Genomic DNA, 24,177 nt, shown 5'->3' on the forward strand with positions numbered 1-24,177 from the left:
TACGAGCAGAGGGCTAGAGAAAGCATCTTCTGTAGAGGAAACATGCCATGTATGATGAAATTAGTAACCTGAGAAAGCCAGGATGTCAAAAGTGAAGAATAGGAACTGTAGAGAGAGAGGGAAGGGTGCAAAGAAACCATCCACGTTCCATGGAATGTGTTTAATAAGTAAGCAAGAAAAATACCACTAATCAAAGCTACAGAAGGAAAACAAGTTCAATAATAAAGGAAATTATTTGAAACTTTTCCCCAAATCTGAACCAGTGGCCATTTCTGTGACATCTTATAGTCAGTCACATGTCCTCACAACATCATTTCAGGTATTAGCCCATTGATGCAGGTAGAGAGGAAGAAAACTACAGTGATTCAAAAGCCATGAGTACCATGATATAATAGTTTTTGTTTGTTTGTTTTGGTTTTTTTGGTTGTGTTGGTTGTGTTTTTCCATTAGTGTTTCATTGCTCCGCAGAGGTTCCAGGACACAGAACTGTGAGGAGAAAGAAGGAGATGGTTGCTCATTTCAGTGTCCTTGAAAGGTGCCTGAGCTAGAAACATTCTCCAGAAATGCATTTTTCCTGTTATACGATGACCTTCTGACTGTGTTTGCTGTCTTAGTGTGGAGGAAAAAACTGCCACAGCAGTCCTTTCACTATTACATGATTGTTATTGCCAACATGTGATCAAAGCATGGCTCCTCTTTGCTGAAATGTTTTTCTGCTCCTTACCTCTTAGATTAGTCAGCCAGAAAAAATTACTGGTAAATCATCCCTTTTCTGATTGTCACTTGGCATTTGAGAACAGTTTTGAGGTTGGCAGGTTATAAAGAGTCACAGAAAAGAGGAGCCATAAGAGTGGCTGTCAGGCCTTCTTTCAGACAGTCATCGGCTTTGGATTTTCTTACCTCCAGCAGTTTTTACATATTCTTTGTCCTAAATGATTCATGGTTTATACCCCATTGGTTTATTTCATATCCATGGGCATTTCTCCTCTCTCTTGCCTTAAAGTTTAGACCAGTACCTCTCCTGGATTATTTCCATGGATAATTTGGCCTTGCCAGCCAGTGTGAAGGGGAAGAATCAGAAATGGATGTGCATCTTCCTTCATTTTAAATACTTACTTATAAGAAGTTGCTTAGAACCCATTTGGTTTCTTTAGTTCAGTATCAGATGGACCTTCCTCCCACAAATTCGCTTATTCCAAATTATTTTTCTCAGTCAGCCAGAAACTTTCATGTCAAAATGTTCTTTCACTGTTGTCCTAAAGGTTGCATTTTCCAGTTATAGAAAAGGAAATAATGTTTTCTGTAAGATAGAAGAAGTCCTTTCAGTATTAGCTATAGGTGCTACCTACCTCTAGGGGATAGGGCCCTGTTTGTCCTAAGCATTATAATTAACTTTCAGAACTCTCTCCAAAGAGCTCCTTTATGACACTGGCCATCTCAGTCACAGATGTGAAGTAGATTTTACCTTATAACTAACCACTCCTATATTTAGACTCCTAAGTGTCCATAGGCATCTTTTGTGGTATAATATATAAAGGCAACAGGGATTCCCCTCACCCTTAGGGCATACTACTGCAGAACCACAAGATGTGAATGAAGCTCTTATAGCTTGGAGTGTCTTTCCAGAAGAAATTGCTTCTCTACTTAACAAAATAATAGTTCTATCCTTTTTGCTTTCATATTGATGGATAGGAAATCATCCACTCAGTTTGAAGCATAGAAGAAAATAGATGCTGAGGTTCTTCAATAACCATTCCTACTCTCTGTGTTCCCTTAGATACTCCTGTAACATTTAATGTGAATAGTTAATATTGCTGTAAAGTATTATATTGTATGATTTGAAGACAGACTACATGTCATTTTATTATACTCTGTCAATCTATAATATATTAGACCAATGCTTTATCTAAAATCCTTTTGAGTTTGTATAATATATCTTGACAAATTTTACTACCATATGTTATGTAATAAATGTGTATTTTTGTACTTGCAGAAACTGCTGCTAAATTTTAAAGTTGTTTGGTTTTAAAGGCACTGATAATGGATATGTATGAAGTCCATTTTGTCTATTAAATAAAACACCATTCTTCAGAGTTAACAGTCCCACCAGAGCAATATTGCCCTTTGTAGACTCGTTTTAGCTAATGAGCCCAATTTCTGCCTAACATTGGAAATTTCATAAAATGTAATTAATGTTGAATTGGAACTTTGAGCTTTTAGTCATAGGCCATGGTCAGTCTCTCTAGAAAAAGAGGGTTTTTTTTCTTTTATAGTTTTCTAATCTTACTGTTTACCAAACAAGTTATGCTTCAGACACAAAGTCTTCATTTTTCTTAGATATTATATTTACACTGTTCTCCTAGAATCAGATACGTATTAAGTCTATATTCTCATATCAGAGAACCATCAACTCAGTTTAATTGATTGTATGAGATTTTCTTGTCTAAATTTGAACCATTCTGACCAGACTATCCAGTTGACTCCAGACACGTCCAGACATCCCAAGATGTCTGGATCCACATACTACAAGACATCAGTACTTATGAAGTCATGTAAACTTATCAAATATTCTCATTTCCTATGACTGCTGCATCTTTGCCTTCTCAAAGTTCATGGAAGTTCACCCTATGTAAGTTTAAGCACCATTTCAAGCAGATTCAAAAAAATATATTACCTTAGTCCAGAAAAAAAATGGTTTGCTCTGAGCAAAATACAAAGATGATTTTTGCTTTTAAAGAAGAAGCTTAATCTACTAAAAACGTTGGATTCAATAAATTATCTCACTTTGTGTTTTTCTACTTTTCATGGCATGGCATCGAATTGAAAGGATCTAATGTATCCTTGAACCACTGGCATATTTTGTCTTTGAAAATAAGAATATTATGTATCTTAATCTAAATTATGGTAGTAAGTGTTTAACTGATCTTTTCCTACCTGGTCATGTTTTAATGACTTGAGAGGAAGTCTTTGCAAACTGTTTATTTCAACACAAAGAAAAAAATGAATAATAAAGCTGGGTAAAATGTTAAGTTCTTTAATATCTAGTCTGGTTACAAGGATATCTCATAAGCTAAGTTTCCTGCTGAAAGGAAGAGAACTCTTGAGTTCTGTGCTTTCTACCCCAAGTATGAGTCTACTCTGTTCCTAAGCCACCTATGAGTATAAATCCTTCATTTGTATTATTTTTAAAAAGGGGAACTAAGTAAACTTTAGCTCTGTATAATGTCAGATATGTGGTAGAATTGGAAGAAGGCTCTGAGGTATAATTTGGAAAATTTTGTTTCCAAGTCCCAAAGAAATATGCACAGGGTGGTAATAGATGTATATTGTTTCTTAATTTGTACAGTGTGTGTTCTCATTGTGCAATGTCAGAGGGCATGTGCATTTGTAGATACTTCAAAGTGTTTTTCTAACCTATTTAATTTCTTAAGGCAAAGTAAATATGTTTTCAGGAGTTTGATTTTATATGACAATAGAAGATGTGGGTTTGGGAGACATTAAGATTTAAGTGCTAGTTGTTTTAATTCATCTAGCTTTAATTTTTAGATTACAGTAACTTGGAATTAAATTTAGAACATCTTACAGCCTCTTGATCTGCCAGTGAATAAATTAGCTAAAAACCTGTACTTGTGAGGTAGGCCCATTACTCTGGGCCAGCAAAATGGATGCTGTAAATAAATATTCTGGAGGAGAGGGGGAAGATGGCGGAAGAGTAAGACGCAGAGATCACCTTCCTCCCCACAGATACATCAAAAATACATCTACACGTGGACCAGCTCCTACAGAACACCTACTGAACGCTGGCAGAAGACCTCAGATCCCCCAAAAGGCAAGAAATTCCCCATGTACCTGGGTAGAGCAAAAGAAAAAAGAATAAACAGAGACAAAAGAATAGGGACGGGACCTGCACCAGTGGAAGGGAGCTATGAAGGAGGAAAGGTTTCCACACACTAGAAAGGTCCCCTGTGGGTGGAGACTGCAGGTGACAGAGGGGGGAAGCTTCAGAGCCGTGGAAGAGAGCGCAGCAAGAGGGGTGCGGAGGGCAAAGCAGAGAGATTCCTGCACAGAGGATTGGTGCCGACCGGGACTCACCAGCCCGAGAGGCTTGTCTGCTCACCCACCAAGGTGGGCAGGGGCTGGGAGCTGAGGCTTGGGAATCTGTCGGATGGCAAGGAGAGGACTGGCGCGAGAACACAGTCTGAAGGGGTTAGTGCACCACAGCTAGCCAGGAGGGATTCTGGGAAAAGTCTGGACCTGCTGAAGAGGCAAGAGACTTTTTTTTCCCTCTTTGTTTCCTGGTGCATGAGGAGAGGGTATTAGGAGCGCTCTTTAAAGGAACTCCAGAGACGGGTGCAAGCCACAGCTAACAGCGTGGACCCCGGAGACGGGCATGATACACTAAGGCTGCTGCTGCCGACACCAAGAAGCTTGTGTGCGAGCACAGGTCACTATCCACACCTCCCTTCTGGGGAGCCTATGCAGCCTGCCACTGCCAGGGTACTGGGATTCAGGGACAACTTTCCCAGGAGAACGCACGGCGTGCCTCAGGCTGGTGCAACGTCCCACCAGCCTTTGCTGCCGCAGGCTCACCCCGCATCTGGACCCCTCTCTCCCCCCAGCCTGAGTGAGCCAGAGCCCCCGAGTCAGCTGCTCCTTTAACCCCGTCCTGTCTGAGAGAAGAACAGACAGCCGCCGGTGACCTACACGCAGAGGCAGGGCCAAATCCAAAGCTGAGCCCTGGGAGCTGTGCGAACAAAGAAGAGAAAGGGAAATCTCTCCCAGCAGCCTCAGGAGCAGCAGATTAAATCTCCACAATCAACTTGATTTACCCTGCATCTGTGAAATACTTGAATAGACAATGAATCATCCCAAATTGAGGAGGTGGACTTTGAGAACAAGATTTATGATTTTTTTTCACTTTTCCTCTTTTTGTGAGTGTGTATGTGTATGCTTCTGTGTGAGATTTTGTCTGTATAGCTTTGTTTTCACCATTTATCCAAGGGTTCTCTATCCGTTTTTGTTGTTGTTTTTTGTTCTTTTTTAATTTAAAATTTTTTTCTTAAAAATTATTTTTTATTTTAATAACTTTATTATATTTTATCTTACTTTATTTTATTTTACCCTCTTTCTTTCTCTTTTCCTTCTTTCTTTCTTTCTTTCTACTTTTTCTTTCTTTCCTTCTTTCTTTCTTTCTTTCTACTTTTTCTCCCTTTTATTCTGAGCCATGTGGATGAAAGACTCTTAGAGCTGCATGCAGGACTCAGTGCTGTGCCTCTGAGGTGGGAGAGCCAACTTCAGGACACGGGTCCACAAGAGACCTCCCAGCTCAACATAATATCAAATGGCAAAAATCTCCCAGAGATCTCCATCTCAACACCAGCACACAGCTTCACCCAACGACCAACAAGCAACAGTGCTGGGCACCCTATGCCAAACAACTAGCAAGACAGGAACACAACGCCACCCATTAGCAGAGAGGCTGCCTAAAATCATACTAAGCCCAAAGACACCCCAAAACACACCACCAGACGTGGACCTGCCCACCAGAAAGACAAGATGGAGCCTCATGCACCAGAACACAGGCACTAGTCCCCTCCACCAGGAAGCCTACACAGCCCACTGAAGCAAACTTAGCCACTGGGGACAGACATCAAAAACAACAGGAACTACGAACCTGCAGCCTGTAAAAAGGAGACCCCAAACACAGTAAGATAAGCAAAATGAGAAGACAGAAAAACAAACAGCAGTTGAAGGAGCAAGACAAAAACCAACCAGACCTAACAAATGAAGAGAAAATAGGCAGTCTGCCTGAAAAAGAATTCAGAATAATGACAGTAAAAATGATCCAAAATCTTGGAAATAGAATAGAGAAACTTCAAGGAACATTTAACAAGGACCTAGAAGAACTAATAATGAAAAAAGCAATGATGCACAACACAATAAATGAAATGAAAAATACTCTAGATGGGATCAATAGCAGAATAACTGAGGCAGAAGAACGGATAAGTGACCAGGAAGATAAATTAGTGGAAATAACTACTGCAGAGCAGAATAAAGAGAAAAGAATGAAAAGAACTGAGTACAGTCTGAGAGACCTCTGGGACAACATTAAACGCACCAACATTCAAATTATAGGAGTTCCAAAAGAAGAAGAGAAAAAGAAAGGTACTCAGAAAATATTTGAAGAGATTATAGTTGAAAACTTCCCTAATATGGAAAAAGAAATAATCAAGTCCAGGAAGCACAGAGTGTCCCATACAGGACAAATCCAAGGAGAAACACGCCAAGATACATATTAATCAAACTGTCAAATATTAAATACGAAGAAAACATATTAAAAGCATCAAGGGAAAAGCAACAAATGACACACAAGGGAATCACCATAAGTTTAACAGCTAAACTTTCAGCAGAAACTCTGCAATCAAGAAGGGACTGGCAGGACATATTTAAAGTGATGAAGGAGAAAAAGCTACAACCAAGAATACTCTACCCAGCAAGGATCTCATTCAGATTTGATGGAGAAATTAAAAGCCTTACAGACAAGCAAAAGCTGAGAGAGCTCAGCACTACAAAGCCAACTTTACAACAAATGCTAAAGGAATTTCTCTAGGCAAGAAACAAAACAGAAGGAAAAGAACTACAATAACAAACCCAAAACAATTTAGAAAATGGGAATAGGAGCATACATATTGATAATTACCAAAAATGTAAATGGATTAAATGCTCCCAAGAAAAGACACAGACTGGCTGAATGGATACAAAAACAAGACCCATATATATGCTGTCTACAAGAGACCCACTTCAGACCTAGAGACACATACAGATTGAAAGTAAGGGGATGGAAAAAGATATTCCATGCAAATGGAAACCAACAGAAAGCTGGAGTAGCAATTCTCATATCAGAAAAAATAGACTTTAAAATAAAGATTATTAAAGAGACAAAGAATGACACTACACAATGATCAAGGAATCGGTGCAAGAAGAAGTTATAAAAATTGTAAATATTTATGCACCCAACATCGGTGCACCTCAATACATAAGGCAAATACTAAGAGCCATAAAACGGGAAATTCACAGTAACACATTCATAGTAGGGGAATTTAACACCCCACTTTCACCAATGGACAGATCATCCAAAATGAAAATAAATAAGGAAACACAAGCTTTAAATGATACATTAAATAAGATGGACTTAATTGATATTTATCAGACATTCCATCCAAAAACAACAGAATACACATTTTTCTCAAATGCTCATGGACCATTCTACAGGATAGATCATATCTTGGGTAACAAATCAAGCCTTGGTAAATTTAAGAAAATTGAAATTGTATCAAGTATCTTTTCCGACCAAATGCTATGAGACTAGATATCAATTACAGGAAAAGATCTGTAAAAAATACAAACACATGGAGGCTAAACAATACACTACTTAATAACAAAGTGATCACAGAAGAAATCAAAGTGGAAATCAAAAAATACCTAGGAATAAATGACAATGGAGACAAGACGATCCAAAACCTATAGGATGCAGCAAAAGCAGTTCTAAGAGGGAAGTTTATAGCAATAAAATCCTACCTTAAGAAACAGGAAACATCTCGAATAAACAACCTAACCTTGCACCTGAAGGAATTAGAGACAGAAAAACAAAAAAAACCCCAAGTTCGCTGAAGGAAAGAAATCATAAAAATTGGATCAGAAATAAATGAAAAACAAATAAAGGAAGCAATAACAAAGATCAATAAAACTAAAAGCTGGTTCTTTGAGAAGATAAACAAAATTGATAAACCATTAGTCAGACTCATCAAGAAAAAAAGGGAGAAGACTCAATACAATTAGAAATGAAAAAGGAGAAGTAACAACGGACACTGCAGAAATACAAAATATCGTGAGAGATTACTACTAGCAACTCTATGCCAATAAAATGGACAACCTGGAAGAAATGGACAAATTCTTAGAAATGCACAACCTGCCAAGACTGAATCAGGAAGAAATAGAAAATATGAACAGACCAATCACAAGCACTGAAATTGAAACTGTGATTAAAAATCTTCCAACAAACAGAAGCCCAGGACCAGATGGCTTCACAGGCGAATTCTATCAAACATTTAGAGAAGAGCTAACACCCATCCTTCTCAAACACTTCCAAAATATAGCAGAGGGAGGAACACTCCCAAACTCATTCTAAGAGGCCATTATCAACCTGATATCAAAACCAGACAAGGATGTCAGAAAGAAACAAAACTACAGGCCAATATCACTGATGAACATAGATGCAAAACTCCTCAACAAAACACTAGCAAACAGAATCCAACAGCACATTAAAAGGATCATACACCATGATCAAGTGGGGTTTATTCCAGGAATGCAAGGATTCTTCAATATACGCAAATCAATCAACGTGATACACCACATTAACAAATTGAAAGAGAAAAACCATATGATCATCTTAATAGATGCAGATAAACCTTTAGACAAAATGCAACACCCATTTATGATTAAAGCCCTGCAGAAAGTAGGCATAGAGGGAACTTTCCTCAACATAATAAAGGCCATATATGACAATCCCAGAGCCAACATCATCCTCAATGGTGAAAAACTGAAAGCATTTCCACTAAGATCAGGAACAAGATAAGGTTGCCCACTCTCACTACTCTTATTCAACATAGTTCTGGAAGTTTTATCCACAGTCATCAGAGAGGAAAAGGAAATAAAAGGAAACTAAATAGGAAAAGAAGAAGTAAAGCTGTCACTGTTTGCAGATGACATGATACTATACATAGAGAATCCTAAAGATGCTACCAGAAGACTACTAAAGCTAATCAATGAATTTGATAAAGTGGCAGGATACAAAATTAATGCACAGAAATCTCTGGCCTTCTTATACACTAATGATGAAAAATCTGAAAGTGAAATCAAGAAAACACTCCCATTTACCATTGCAACAAAAAGAATAAAATATCTAGGAATAAACCTACCTAAGGAGACAAAAGACCTGTATGCAGAAAGTTATAAGACACTGATGAAAGAAATTAAAGATGATACAAATAGATGGATAGATATACCATGTTCTTGGATTGGAAGAATCAACATTGTGAAAATGACTCTACTACCCAAAGCAATCTACAGATTCAATGCAATCCCTATCAAACTACCACTTGTCTTTTTCACAGAACTGGAACAAAAGCTTTCACAATTTGTATGGAAACACAAAAGACCCCAGATAGCCAAAACAATATTGATAAGGAAAAACGGAGCTGGAGGAATCAGGCTCCCAGACTTCAGACTATACTACAAAGCTACAGTAATCAAGACAGTATGGTACTGGCACAAAAACAGAAATATAGATCAATGGAACAGGATAGAAATCCCAGAGATAAACCCACGCACATATGGTCACCTTATCTTTGATAAAGGAGGCAGGAATGTACAGTGGAGAAGGACATCCTCTTCAATAAGTGGTGTTGGGAAAACTGGACAGGTACATGTAAAAGTATGAGATTAGAACACCTCCTAACACCATACACAAAAATAAACTCAAAATGGGTTAAAGACCTAAATATAAGGCCAGAAACTATCAAAATCTTAGAGGAAAACATAGGCAGAACACTCTATGACATAAATCACAGCAAGATCCTTTTGGACCCACTGCCTAGAGAAATGGAAATCAAAACTAAGATAAACAAATGGGACCTAATGAAGCTTCAAAGATTTTCACAGCAAAGAACCCATAAACAAGACCCAAAGACAACCCTCAGAATGGGAGAAAATATTTGCTATTGAAGCAACTGACAAAGGATTAATCTCCAAAATTTACAAGCAGCTCATGCAGCTCAATAACAAAAAACAAACAACCCAATCCAAAAATGGGCAGAAAACTTAAATAGGCATTTCTCCAAAGAAGATATACAGATTGCCAACAAACACATGAAAGAATGCTCAACGTCATTAATCATTAGAGAAATGCAAATCAAAACTACAATGAGATATCATCTCACACCAGTCAGAATTGCCATCATCAAAAAAACCTAGAAACAATAAGTGCTGGAGAGGGTGTGGAAAAAAGGGAACACTCTTGCACTGCTGGTGGGAATGTGAATTGGTACAGCCTCTATGGAGAACAGTATGGAGGTTCCTTTAAAAACTACAAATAGAACTACCATATGACCCAGCAATCCTACTACTGGGCATATACCCTGAGTAAACCATAATTCAAAAAGAGTCATGTACCAAAATGTTCACTGCAGCTCTATTTACAATAGCCAGCAGATGGAAACAACCTAAGTGTCCATCATCGGATGAATGGATAAAGAAGATGTGGCACATATATACAATGGAATATTAGCCATTAAAAAATACGAAATTGAGTTATTTGTAATGAGGTGGATTGACCTAGAGTCTTTCATACAGAGTGAAGTAAGTCAGAAGGAGAAAGACAAATACTGTATGCCAACACATATATATGGAATCTAAGAAAAAAAAATGTCATGAAAAATCTAGAGTAAGATAGGAATAAAGACACAGACCTACTAGAGAATGGACTTGAGGTTATGGGGAGGCGGAAGGGTAAGCTGTGACAAAGTGAGAGAGTGGCATGGACATATATACACTACCAAACATAAAATAGATAGCTAGTGGGAAGCAGCTGCATAGCACAGGGAGATCAGCTCGGTGCTTTGTGACCACCTGGATGGGTGGAATAGGGAGTGTGGGAGGGAAGGAGATGCAAGAGGGAGGAGATATGGGAACATATGTATATGTATAACTGATTCACTTTGTTATAAAGCAGAAACTGCCACACCAGTTTAAAACAATTATATTCCAATAAAGATGTAAAAAAAATAAAAATAAAAAAGAAATACTCTGTCTCTACCAGGTCACAGGGACTCGTGGTTACTGCCTAAAATTTTCAGAAGGAAAGAAGTCATTTTATATCTTTGCCCCAAGAATGGGATGACTGAGAAACGGAGAATCATCAAAATACATGCACACAGAGAAGCTTACTGCCTGAAGCTTACAGCAAATGAACAGAGGGGAAGGAAAGCTGTAGATGATCTAATTCACCGAGTCACAAAATGTTCAAGGAAAATTAAGAAAAGAGAAAGAGTATGGCTAGGGAGAGATAGAGATATTACAAATGATATGTATGCTAGTCAGCCAGTTTAATTTTTATTGCCAGGTACTATTCTAGACCCCAGGATAAAGTAAAAAATGATAGATTGTTCCTGTCCTCAGGGACCTTAAAGAACAAAGGAAAAATTTGGGCTGTGTAGAAGAAGGGGAACAGTAACATTGGGCATTCACTGTTGCCTGCATGCACTGGCAACCAGAGCATTATTAGTTTTATTTCATTTAGTGCTCACAATAGCCCTATGTTCTTGGTACATTCAGCTAGAAACTCATTCTAAACACAGGCTCTTTTTTTTCACTTTCACCTTAAAATAGGGACGATGATAATACCTCTTCCATAATAAAGCAGATACAAGTTATGTATGAGGACCAATACAAACTTTGCTAAGTTATTGTGTCTCAGCTAGATCTCTCTAAGAGAATCATTCAGTATCAGAAATAATTCAGAAACCTATGATAAATGCAAAAATAGTTGGGCTGAAAGTTGGTCCAAACAAAATGGTATAGACTTGTGTCTCCCTTCTCCTTCTCTTTAAGTACATCTATATATCCTGGAGACAATGCAAAGGACAACCAAAGGAGAACCCAAAAGATGGGTGAATTGGTTCAGAACCCTAGGACTGGAAAAAAAACACAGTAACAGAGCATCTTTCCTTCCCCTCAGCCAACAGAAGAAGGAAAGCCAGGCCCGGCCTTTTCCAACCTAGCAAACGAAGGCAGCAGAGATATATGCATTCCTCTCCCAGTTCAGAGCGAGTCCTTCTGACACCATTGGGTAAGCCAGGCCCCACCAGCAAGAGGGAGAGTTGAGCCACACTAAGTGGCCAGGCCTGAGACTTCCCTCCCCCACTGGGAGATACTGGAGTGACCAGGCAATAACAGAAAGGACTAAGTCACAACAAGAAGTTCAGCCTGGGAAGAATCTTTGTCCCAGCAGGCATAAGATTCCCCACCACCCAACCACCCAAAGACACTAGGATGGCCAGAAGCCATGGAAGGGAGGGATTCTATACCACAAGAGCACTCAGCCTGGGGAGTCTCAGGGCAAAGAACAAATAGGTTTCTCTGGCTGAGAACAGATCAAAGTAGCACCACAAAGCCTCTGAAAAACTATCAATGGGCCTACAATACCTGGTAGGCCAGGGCCTATGTGCTAAAGCTAAACAAGGTGACTGCCTACTAAAATAAAAGATTTAAATAGGGCCCAGAGTCTCCTAACATAACAGAAAAAATGTCCGGGATACAATTGGAAATCACCTGTCATACCAAGAACCAGGAAAATCACAACTTCAATAAGAAAAGAAAACTGACACCAACATCAAGATGATTTAAAAGCAGCCATCTTAAAAATGTGTCAACGGGCAAATAAATACAAATTATCTTGAAACAAATGAAAAAAAGTCCTACCAAAGAAATAGAAGTTGCACAAAAGGGCCAAATGAAAATTGTAGAACTGAAAAATACAATAACAGATTTTAAAAACTCACTGTGTAAACTCAGTAGCAGAGTGGAGATGACAGAGGATAGAATCAGTGAACTTGAGGACAGATAGAATTTACACAATCTGAACAACAGAGAAAATAGACTAAAATAAATAAATCAGGATGAACAGAGCCTCAGAGACCTGTGGAACAGTAACAAAAGATCCAACATTTGTATCATCAGAGTTTCAGAAGGAGAGAGGATGGGGCTGAAAGAGTATTCAGAGAAATGATATCTAAAAACTTCCCAAATTTGATAAAATATACAAACCTACACATTCAAGAAGCTGAGTGAAACCCAAACTGGATAAGTGCAAAGAAAGACACATCACAATTAAATGGTTGAAGACTAATGATGAAAAACTGTTGAAAGCAGTAAACAACACCTTACCTATAGGGGAACACCAACTTAAATTATCATCTGAAACTATGGAGGCCAGAAGAAAGTGGCACATTTTGCAAGTGCTGAAAGAAAAGAACTGTCAACCCAGAATCCCATATCCAGTGAAACTGTCCTTTGTAAATGAAGGAGAAATAAAGACCTTCTCAGATGAAGGAAAACTTTAAAGAATTTGTCACTAACAGACAGACTCTTAAAGACTGGCCAAAGGAATTTCTTTAAACAGAAAGTAAATGCTAGAGAAAGGGAATTTGGAGCATCATGAAGAAAGGACAATGGAAGGGAGAAATAATAGTATATAATGGTTGACTGTCCACATGAGTTTTGGAAGTCATATTTGATGCTTGAAACTAAAATTATAACACCATTTGATACTCAAGACAATGATATTTAAAAGTGGGAAAAATAAAGGGGCCTAATAGAAATGAGGTTTCTATACTTCACTTGAAGGGGCAAAATGTTGATAACAGTATAATGTAATACGCTATATATGTATATTGTAATAATTAGGGCAACTACAGAAACTATATATTTGGAGAACATTTCTTTCCAAAACACTGTAAGTAAATCAGGATGGAATCCTTAAAAAATGTTTAAGCCACAGGAAGACAAAATAGAGACAGAAGAACAAAAAGTAGAGGAAAAAACAGAAAACAGACAATAAAATGGCATGCTTAAGCTCCAACATATATTACCTTAAATATAAATAATCCACATGTATCAATCAAAAGGCAAAGATTGACAGAGTGGATTAAAAAAACAAAAACAAAAAGAACCTTACCTAACTACGTCCTATCTACAGGAAACTCACTTCAAATTCAATGACATAGATAAGTTGAAAGTAAAAGGATGAAAAAGATATACCATGCAAACATTAATCAAAAGAAAGCAGGAGTGGCTATATTAAAATTGGATAAGGTAAACTTCAGATAAAGGAAAATAACCAGAGACAGAAACGTATATCATATAACAATAAAAGGCTCAATCCATCAGAAGATATAACAACCCTAAATGTGTATGAACAAACAACAAATCTTCAAAATAGGTAAAGCAAATAATGACATAACTGAAAGGAGAGATAAAACCACAATTACAGTTGAAGACTTCAACACTCCTTTCTCAACAATTGATAGAACAACTAGACAGAAAACCAGCAACTATATAGACCTCACCAGCACCATGAACCAAAAGGTTATAATAGGCATTTATAGAACACTTCACCCAACAATAACAAAATGCACATTCTCTTCAATTGCCCATGGAACATAAAACAAAACAGACCATATCCTGGGCCACAAAACAAACATCAACGTTTTTAAAAGTCAAAATCATGCAGAATGTTTTCTGACCACAATGCAATCTAAATAGAAATCAATAACAGAAAGATAACAGGAAAATCTTCAAACACATGGAAACCAAACAACATACTGCTAAATAATCCATTGGTCAAAGAGGACGTTTCAAATGAAGTTTTTTTAGATGATAGAAGTAAATGAAAATACAACATATCAAAATATGTGGTATACTGCTAAATCAATGTCAAGAGGAAAATCCATAATACTAAGTGCTTACACTAAAAAAGAGGAAAGGAGAGGAGTCAAGATGGTGGAATAGAAGGACATGGAATTTGTCACTCCTCATGGGTACAGCAGGCATTCATCTACGGATGGAACAATTCCCACAGAGCACCTGCTAAACATTAGTGGAAGACTCTGGACACCTAAAAAAACGAAAGAAAGAAAAAAAAATGAATCAGAAAAGGGACCAGCAACCCCAGCAGGAAGCTGAAGGTGAGTGGAGGTCCCCAGACTCAGCAAAACTCACTCACGGTGGGAAAATCAGCAAGGACAGAAAAGGACCTTCATGGGGATCAAAGGAGAATACAGTACACGGTCTGTGGAAGGCAGGAAAAAGTAAGAACTGCAGGCAGGGTCTACACTGCAGCTCTGTACCTTCCCGAATAGAGTTGTCAGTTGTGAAAAGGAGCTGGGCACTGGAAACTAGACTTTGGAGCACAGACTCAGGGAAGGGACAGCTGTTGGCTGTGAAAATACAGACTGAAGGGACTGGAGTAAGAAGCCCCACACCTGGGAAAGTCTTCAGAAAAAGCCTGAGATACCATAAAATGAGACATTAGTGTTGAGTGACACGCAAGGGACAGAGCCGCCATTATAACCCCTTTTCCCAACCGCCTGCTTCTTCAGCCTCCGTGGTCACTGGGAGGAGCTCCCACCTGAGCAAACCCACTCCCACCCTCTGATCAGGGCCTCCTCTGCCCATGTGGGTTCTGGGGACCTGAGTGTCAACCATCCCAAAGCCTCCTTGGGAATCAGCCCTGGGCACCCCTGCCTGGGACAAGAATCTGCCGATGCTGCTGGGCGCTGAGTTCTAAAGCATGGGGCTGGGGGAAAGTATCCAGGGAGAGGAACACTGTGGGCTATGTGGATACAGCAGAGGGGATGGGAGGCGGCACATGGCTGGGAATGCCTATAAAGGAAACTTAGTCGGCCTAGAAAGGGAGTCACCATTGTTGAGAGGTGCATGAGGGACAGGGCCACCACCACTCCCATTCACCAGAGCCACAGTCTGTTCCAACTATCTGCTGGACCCACTGCTGCAGGCAAACTTCAGACACTCCAATTGTGGCTGCAGTACTCAGGCCCTGGCATGAGTGAGTAAGTGTGACCCAAGCAGCCTCTGCTTTTGCTCCTTCCCATCTGGGCAAGGAAAAGAGCCTGAGGGCAGCACACACGCAGAGGTAGGGTCAAAACCAAAGCTAAGCCCCAGGGATGGTGCGACTAATGAAGAGGAACAGAAATCTTTCCATGCAGCTGCACAAGCTGTGGATTAAATCCCTGAGATCGGATGGACAAATCCTGCATCTGTAGAATACCTGAATAGACAAGTGTTTCAACATTTGAGACCAGTCTAGCCTTCGCAACACTGGACTCTGGGGACAAGTGCACCTGGGAATCGGGCCAGGTCAGAGTCTGTGCTGGCTCCACAGTGCCCACAGCAGTTCCAGAGACCTACCTAGAAGTATTGGGGGCTTCCTGGGGAGGCAGGATTGGCTCTGGCTCACTGTGGGAGCAAGGACACTGAAAGAGGAGGCCCCAGGAAAATATTCTTCTTACTATCATTCTTATTTTGTTTGTTTTATGTTTCTCAGTTGTTGGCATTGTTACTTTTATTATTTTTTGCCTTTTATTTTTGGTATTTATTCTTTTTAATCTTTTTTCAATATATGAAATTTTTTATTTCTCTATATTTAATTTACTTTTTGTTTCTTTGTGGTTTTGTTCCTTGTTTTTCTTCTTCCTTATCTGTTTTTTATTTTATTTTTCTTCTTTACATTGTTTTTATGTGTATATTTTATGTTTTCTTCACTTTTTATGTTGTCTGTTTGCATTCTGTTTTGCTTTATTTTTCATTCTTTGTTTTTGTTAGTTTAGCCCTTATTGACTGTTCTCATATTAGAATTCTTTTGTTTGTTGGTCTCTTCCCTTCTTTTTTTAATTTTATTTTTCTATTTTTTTATTTTTTCTCTTTTTTTTCTGAGTGTGTGTGTTTGTGTGCTGTGTTGTTGTTGGTGCTATTTGTTTGATGCTATTTTTGTTATTTGTCTTGGGTTTTGTTCATGTTTGTTTTCTTTTCATTTTTTTTTTTCTTTTCTTTTCTCTCTTTTCTCTCAGGTCACTGTGTGGCTTGTGGGCTCTTGGTTCCCCAGCCAGGGGTCAGGCCTGGGCCTCTGATGTGGGAGCGTAGGCTCCAGGATGCTGGACCACCAGAGAATTCCCAGGTCAGGGAATATTAATTGCTGTATGTGCTCCTAGAGATATCTGTATCAACAACAAGACCAAGACCCACAAAACTGCCTTCAGGCTCCAGTGCTAGACACTTCACTCCAAACATCCAACAAGACAGGAACACAGCCCCACCCATCAGTAGAAAGGTTGCATAAAGTCATACTAAGCTCACAGACACCCTAAGACACACCACATGATGAGGACCTGGACTTCAAAGGGAAAAGACTCACTCCACCCCCCCATAGCGCAGGCAAAAGGCCTTCCCACCAGGAAACCTGCACAAGCCCCTGGAACAACCTCACTCACCGGGGGCAGACAACAGAAGCTAGAGGAACTACAACCCTGCAGCCTGCAGAAAGAAGAACATAAAAACTGTAGGTTAGACAAAATGAGATGACAGAGAATTATGTTGCAGATGAAGGAAGAATATAAAATCCCACAAGACCATATAAATGAAGCGGAAATAGGGAAATAGGCAATCTACCTGAAAAAGAATTCAGAGTAATGACAGTAAAAATGATCCAAGATCTTGGAAATAGAATGGAGGCATAGATCAAGAAGATTAAAAAGAACCTAGAAGGGGCTGCCCTGGTGGTGCAGTGGTTGAGAGTCCACCTGCCAATGCAGGGGACACGGGTTCGTGCCCCAGTCTGGGAAGATCCCAGATGCCATGGAGTGGCTGGGCCCGTGAGACATGGCCACTGAGTCTGTGCATCTGGAGCCTGTGCTCCGCAACGGGAGAGGCCACAACAGTGAGAGGCCCATGTACAGCAAAAAAAATAAAATAAAATAAAGGAACTAGAAGAACTAAAGAACAAACAATCAGTGAAGAACCACACAATAACTGAATTGAAAAATACACTAGGGGAAATCAACAGCAGAATAACTGAAGCAAAAGGACAAATAAGTGAGCTGGAAGATAGAATGGTGGAAATAACTGCCAAGGAGCAGAATAAAGAAAAAGAATGAAAAGAATAAGGACAGTATCAGAGACCTCTTGGAAAACATTAAATGCACCAACATTCAAATTATAGGGGTCCCAGAAGAAGAAGAGAAAGGAAAAGGGCCTGAGAACATATTTGAAGAGATTATAGTTGAAAATTCCCTAACATGGGAAAGGAAATAGTCAATCAAGTCCAAGAAGCGCAGAGAGTTCCATACAGGATAATCCCAAGGAGAAACATGCCAAGACAAATATTAATCAAAGTAACAAAAATTAAATACAAAGAAAAGTTAAAAGCTGAAAGGGGAAAGAAACAAATAACCTACAAGGGAATTCCCTTAAGGTTATCAGCTAATTTTTCAGCAGAAATTCTGCAGTTCAGAAGGGAGTGGCAAGACATTTAAAGTGATGAAAGGGAAAAAGCTACAAACAAGACTACTCTACCCAGAGAGGATCTCATTCAGATTTGACAGAGAAATCAAAAGCTTTAAGCAAAAGTTAAGAGAATTCAGCACCACCAGATCAGCTTTAAAACAAATGCTAAAGGAACTTCTCTAGGCGATAAACACAAGAACATAAAAAAGGACCTACAAGAACACATGCAAAACAATTAAGAAAATGGTAATAGGAACATACATATCTATAATTACCATAAATGTAAATGGATTAAATGTTCCAACCAAAAGACACAACTAACTGAATGGATAAAAAAACAAGACCCGTGTATACACTGTCTACAAGAGACCAACTTCAGGCCTAGGGACACTTACAGACTGAAAGTGAGGGGAAGGAAAAAGATATTCCATGAAAATGGGAATCAAAAGAAAGCTGGAGTAGCAAAACTCATATCAGACAAGATGGACTTTAAAATAAAGACTATTACAAGAGACAAGGAAGGACATTACATAATGGTAAAGGGATCAATTCAAGAAGAAGATATACCAATTATAAATATCTATACACGCAATATAGGAGCACCTCAATACATAAGGCAAATGCTAACAGCCATAAAAGGAGAAATTGACAGTAACATAATAATAGTGAGGGATTTTAACATCCCACTTACACCAGTTCACAGATAATCCAGACTGAAACACAAGCTTTAAATGACACAAGAGACCAAATAGACTTAAATGATATTTATAGGACATTCCACCTGAAAGCAGAAGATTACACTTTCTTCTCAAGTGCTCATGGAATATTCTCCAGGATAGATCACATCTTGGGTCACAAATAAAGCCTTGGTAAATTTTAAAAAATTGAAATCATGTCAAGAATCTTTTCCAAACACAATGCTAGGAGAGTATAGATAAATTACAGGAAAATAAGTGTAAAAATACAAATGCATGGAGGCTAAACAACACGTTACTAAAGAACCAAGACATTGCTGAAGAAATCAAAGGGGAAATCAAAAAATACCTAGAAAAAAATGACAACGAAAACACCATGACCCAAAACCTATGGGATGCAGCAAAAGGAGTTGTAAGAGGGAAGTTTATATCAATACAATCCTGCCTCAAGAAACAAGAAGAACTTCAAATAAACAACCTAAACTTACACCTAAAGCAACTAGAGAAAGAAGAACAAACAAAACCCAAAGTTAGTAGAAGGAAAGAAATCATAAATATAAGAGCAGAAATAAATGAAATACAAATGAAGAAAAGAACAGCAAAGATCAGTAAGACTAAAAGCTAGTTCTTTGAGAAGAAAAACAAAATTGGTAAAACTTTAGCCAGACTCATCAGGGAAAAAAAGAAGAGGACTCAAATCAATAAAATTAGGAGTGAAAAAGGAGAAGTTACAACTGACAACACAGAAATACAAAAAATCATAAGAGAGTACTACAAGCAACTAATTGCTAATAAAATGGACCACCTAGAAGAAAAGGACAAATTCTTAGAAAAATACAACCTTCCAAAACTGAACCAGGAAGAAATAGAAAATATGAACAGACCAATCACAAGTAATGAAACTGAAACTGTGATTAAAAATTGTGCAACAAACAAAAGTCCAGGACCAGATGGCTTCATAGGTCAATTCATCAAACATTTAGAGAAGAGCTAACACCTATCCTTCTCAAACTCTTCCAAAAAACGGCAGAGAATGGAACACACCCAAACTCATTCTATGAGGCCACCATCACCCTGATACCAAAACCAGACAAAGATACCACAAATAAATAAAACTACAGGCCAATATCACTGATGAACATAGACGCAAAAATCCTCAACAAAATACTAGCAAATTGAATCCAACAACACATTAAGAGGATCATACACCATGATCAAGTGGGTTTTATCCCAGAAATGCAAGGATTCTTCAATATATGCAAATCAATCAATGTGATACACAATATTAACAAATTGAAGAATAAAAACCATATGATCTCAGCAGATGCAGAGAAAGCTTTGGACAAAATTCAATACCCATTTATGATAAAAACTCTCCACAAAGTAGGCATAGAGGGAACCTACCTCAATATAATAGAGGCCATATATGACAAACCCACAGCAAACATTATTCTCAATGGTGAAAAACTGAAAGCATTTCCTCTAACATCAGGAAAAAGACAAGGGTGTCTCACCCCTTGTCTCACCACTCTTATTCAACATACTTTTGGAAGTCCTAGCCACAGCAGTCAGAGAAGAAAAAGAAATAAGAGGACTTCAAATTGGAAAAGAAGAAGTAAAAGTCTCACTGTTTGAAGATGATGTGATTCTATACATAAAAATTCCTAAAGATGCCACCAGAAAACTACTAGAGCTAATCAATGAATTTAGTAAATTTGCAGGATACAAAATTAATACATAGAAGTCTCTTTCATTCCTATACACTAAAAACAAAAGATCAGAAAGAGAAATTAAGGAAATAATCCATTTACCATTGCAACAAAAAGAATATATCAAAATATTTAGGAATAAACCTACCAAAGGAGACAAAAGACCTGTACACAAAATACTATAAGATACTGATGAAAGAAATCAAAGATGATACAAACATATGGAGAGATATACCATGTTCTTAGATTGAAAGAATCAATTTGTGAAAACGACTATACTACCCAAAGCAATCTACAGATTCAATACAATCCCTATCAAATTACCAATGGCATTTTTCACAGAACTAGAACAGAAATTTTTACAATTTTTATGGAAACACAACAGACCCCGAATAGACAAAGCAATCTTGAGATTAAAAAACAGAGCTTGGTGAATCAGGCTCCCTAACTTCAGAATATATTACAAAGCTACAGTAATCAAGACAGTATGGTACTGGCACAGAAACAGAAATATAGATCAATGGAACAGGATAGAAAGCCCAGAGATAACCCCACACACCTTTGGTCACCTAATCTATGACAAAGGAGGTAAAAATATATAATGGAGAAAAGACAGCCTCTTCAATAAATGGTACTGGGAAAACTGGACAGCTACATGTAGAAGAATGATATTGGAACACTCCCTAACACCATACACAAAAATAATCTCAAAATGGATTAAAGACCTAAATCTAAGGCCAGACACTATAAAACTCTTAGAGGAACACATAGGCAGAACACGCTTTGACATAAATCATAGCAGGATCTTTTTGACCCACCTCCTACAGTAATGAAAATTAAAATTAAAATAAACACATGGGACCTAATTAAACTTAAAAGCTCTTGTACAGGAAAGGAAACCATAAACTAGATGAAAAGACAAACCTCAGAATGGGAGAAAATACTTGCAAATGAAGCAACTGACAAAGGATTACTCTCCAAATTATATAAGCAGCTCATGCAGCTCAATATCAAAGAAACAAACAACCCAATCAAAAAATGGGTGGAAGACCTAAATAGACATTTCTCCAAAGAAGACATACGTATGTTCAAGATGTACATGAAAAGATGCTCAACATCACTAATTAGTAGAGAAATGCAAATCAAAAGTACAATGAGGTATCACCTCACACTGGTCAGAATGGCCATCATCAAAAAATCTAAAAATAAGAAATGCTGAAGAGGGTGTGAGCCCTCTTACTGTTGGTGGGAACGTAAATTGATACAGCCACTATAGAAAACAGTATGAAGTGTCCTTAAAACACTATAAATAGATCTACCATATGAACCAGCAATCCCAATACTGGCATGTACCCTGAGAAAACCATAATTCAAAAAGGCTCATGCACCCCAATGTTCATAGCAGCACTATTTACAATAGCCAGGACATAGAAGCAACCTAAATGTCCATCAACAGAGGAGTGGATAAGGAAGATACGGTACATATGTAGAATGGAATATTACTCAGCCATAAAAAGGAACAAAATTGGGTCATTTTTAGAGACGTGGGTGGACCTAGAGAGTATCATACAGAGTGAAGTAAGTCAGAAGGAGAAAAACAAATATCGTATATTAATGCATATATGGAGAATCTAGAAAAATTGTATAGATGACCTTATTTGCCAAGCAGAAATAGAGATACAGACATAGAGAAAACGATGTATGGATACGAAAGGGGAAAGGGGTGGAGTGGGAAGAATTGGGAGATTGGGATTGACACATATACACTACTGATACTATGTATAAAATAGACAGCTGATGGGAATATATTGTATAGCACAGGGAACTCTACTTAATGCCCTGTCATGTCCTAAATGGGAAGGAAAGCCAAAAGGGAGGGGATATATGTATATGTATGGCTGATTCATTTTGCTGTGCAGTAGAAGCTAACACAACATTGTAAAGCAACTATATGACAATAAAAATTAATTTTAAAAAATTTAAAAAGAGGAAAGATCTCAAATCAATTAACTAACTTCCTACCTCAAGAAACTATAATAAGAAGAGCAAAATAACCCAAAGCAAGGAGAAGGAAGGAGGCAATAAGGATTAGAGCAGAAATCTATAAAATTGAATTTAGGAAAACAATAAAGATTATCCATAAAACAAAATGTTGGTTCATTGAACAAAATTAATAAAATTGATAAACCTTTACGTAGACTGATGAGAAAACAACCCCATAAACCACCAATATCAGGAATAAAACAGGATATCATCATAGATCCTGCAGCCATCAAAAGGATAGTAAGAGAATACTACAAACATTTTTAACACTCATAAATTTGACAGCTTAAAAGAGATGGAAAAATTCCTCAAAAACCACACATTACCAAACCTCAACCAAGGTGTAATTGATAATCTGAACAGTCCTAAGGCAGAAATAGAACCTCAACCTAAACCTCGCATCTTATACAAAAATTAATTGAGGGCTTCCCTGGTGGCACAGTGATTAAGAATCTGCCTGCTAATGCAGGGGACACAGGTTCAAACCCTGGTCCTGGAAGATCCCACATGCTGCAGAACAACTACGTGCATGCACCACAACTACTGAGCCTGTGCTCTAGAGCCCACGAGCCACAACTACTAAGCCTGTGTGCAACAACTACTGAAGCCCATGCCCCTAGAGCCCATGCTCTGCAACAAGAGAAACTCCCACTATGAGAAGCCCATGCAGCGCAATGAAGAGTAGCCCCCGCTCACTGCAACCAGAGAAGAGCCTGCACACAGCAACAAAGACCAAATGTGGCCAAAAATAAAATAAATAAATTTTTTAAAAAATTAATTGAAAATGGATCATGGATCATGGACTTAAATGTAGATTTTAAACTAGAAAATCTTCAGGAAAAAGACAGCTGAAGATGTTTAGGATCTAGAGCTAGGTATAAAGTGCTTAGATTTGACACTAAAAGCATGATCTACAGAAGGAAAAAAATGATAATTTGGACGTCATCATAATTAAAAAATTTCCTCTGTCATACAACACATGAAGAGGATGTGGTGATAAAGACTGGGAGAAAATATTTGCAAGCCACATATTTGACAAAGGACTGGTATCTAGAATACATATGAAAAGAACTCTCAAAACTCAACAGGAAAAAAAAAATTTTTAAGTCTAATCTGGCATGTAAGGAGCTTGAAAGTTATCACTCATCCTCACGAGGAAAAAGCTAAACAAACAAAACCAAGAACTCTTCTCAGATTCATCAAAGAGTGGAGGTTACAGAGAAAACTGCTGACAGGTAGATACAGAGAATCACAGCTTACCAGAGCAGAAGTCTCTGCTGGAACCGGTCCTGAATAGGAATGCTTAACCTACAGTTGATGGACTGCTGAGGGCTCAGGGCAGACAAGAGCGAGAGTTAAGAGCTCCAGGGTCCCCAGACTTGAGGGACACCACACTTTTGTCAGTTTTACCTCCAAGAGCCCTAACAGGTTCTCACAGTGAAGACCAGACAAGATCCCCTCAAACTCTCATCAAGGAGAGGAGAAAAGTAGCCATTTTGAAATATGCCCAGAGCATTCTGTTCTCTTCCTGTTAAAATCCTGTCCTCAAGGAAAACTATTTTACCAGAGCCTAACAAACAGAGAGGAAAGGTTAT

Source organism: Hyperoodon ampullatus, assembly GCF_949752795.1.
Source record: "Hyperoodon ampullatus genome assembly, chromosome: 7".
NCBI classification, from domain to species: domain Eukaryota; kingdom Metazoa; phylum Chordata; class Mammalia; order Artiodactyla; family Ziphiidae; genus Hyperoodon; species Hyperoodon ampullatus.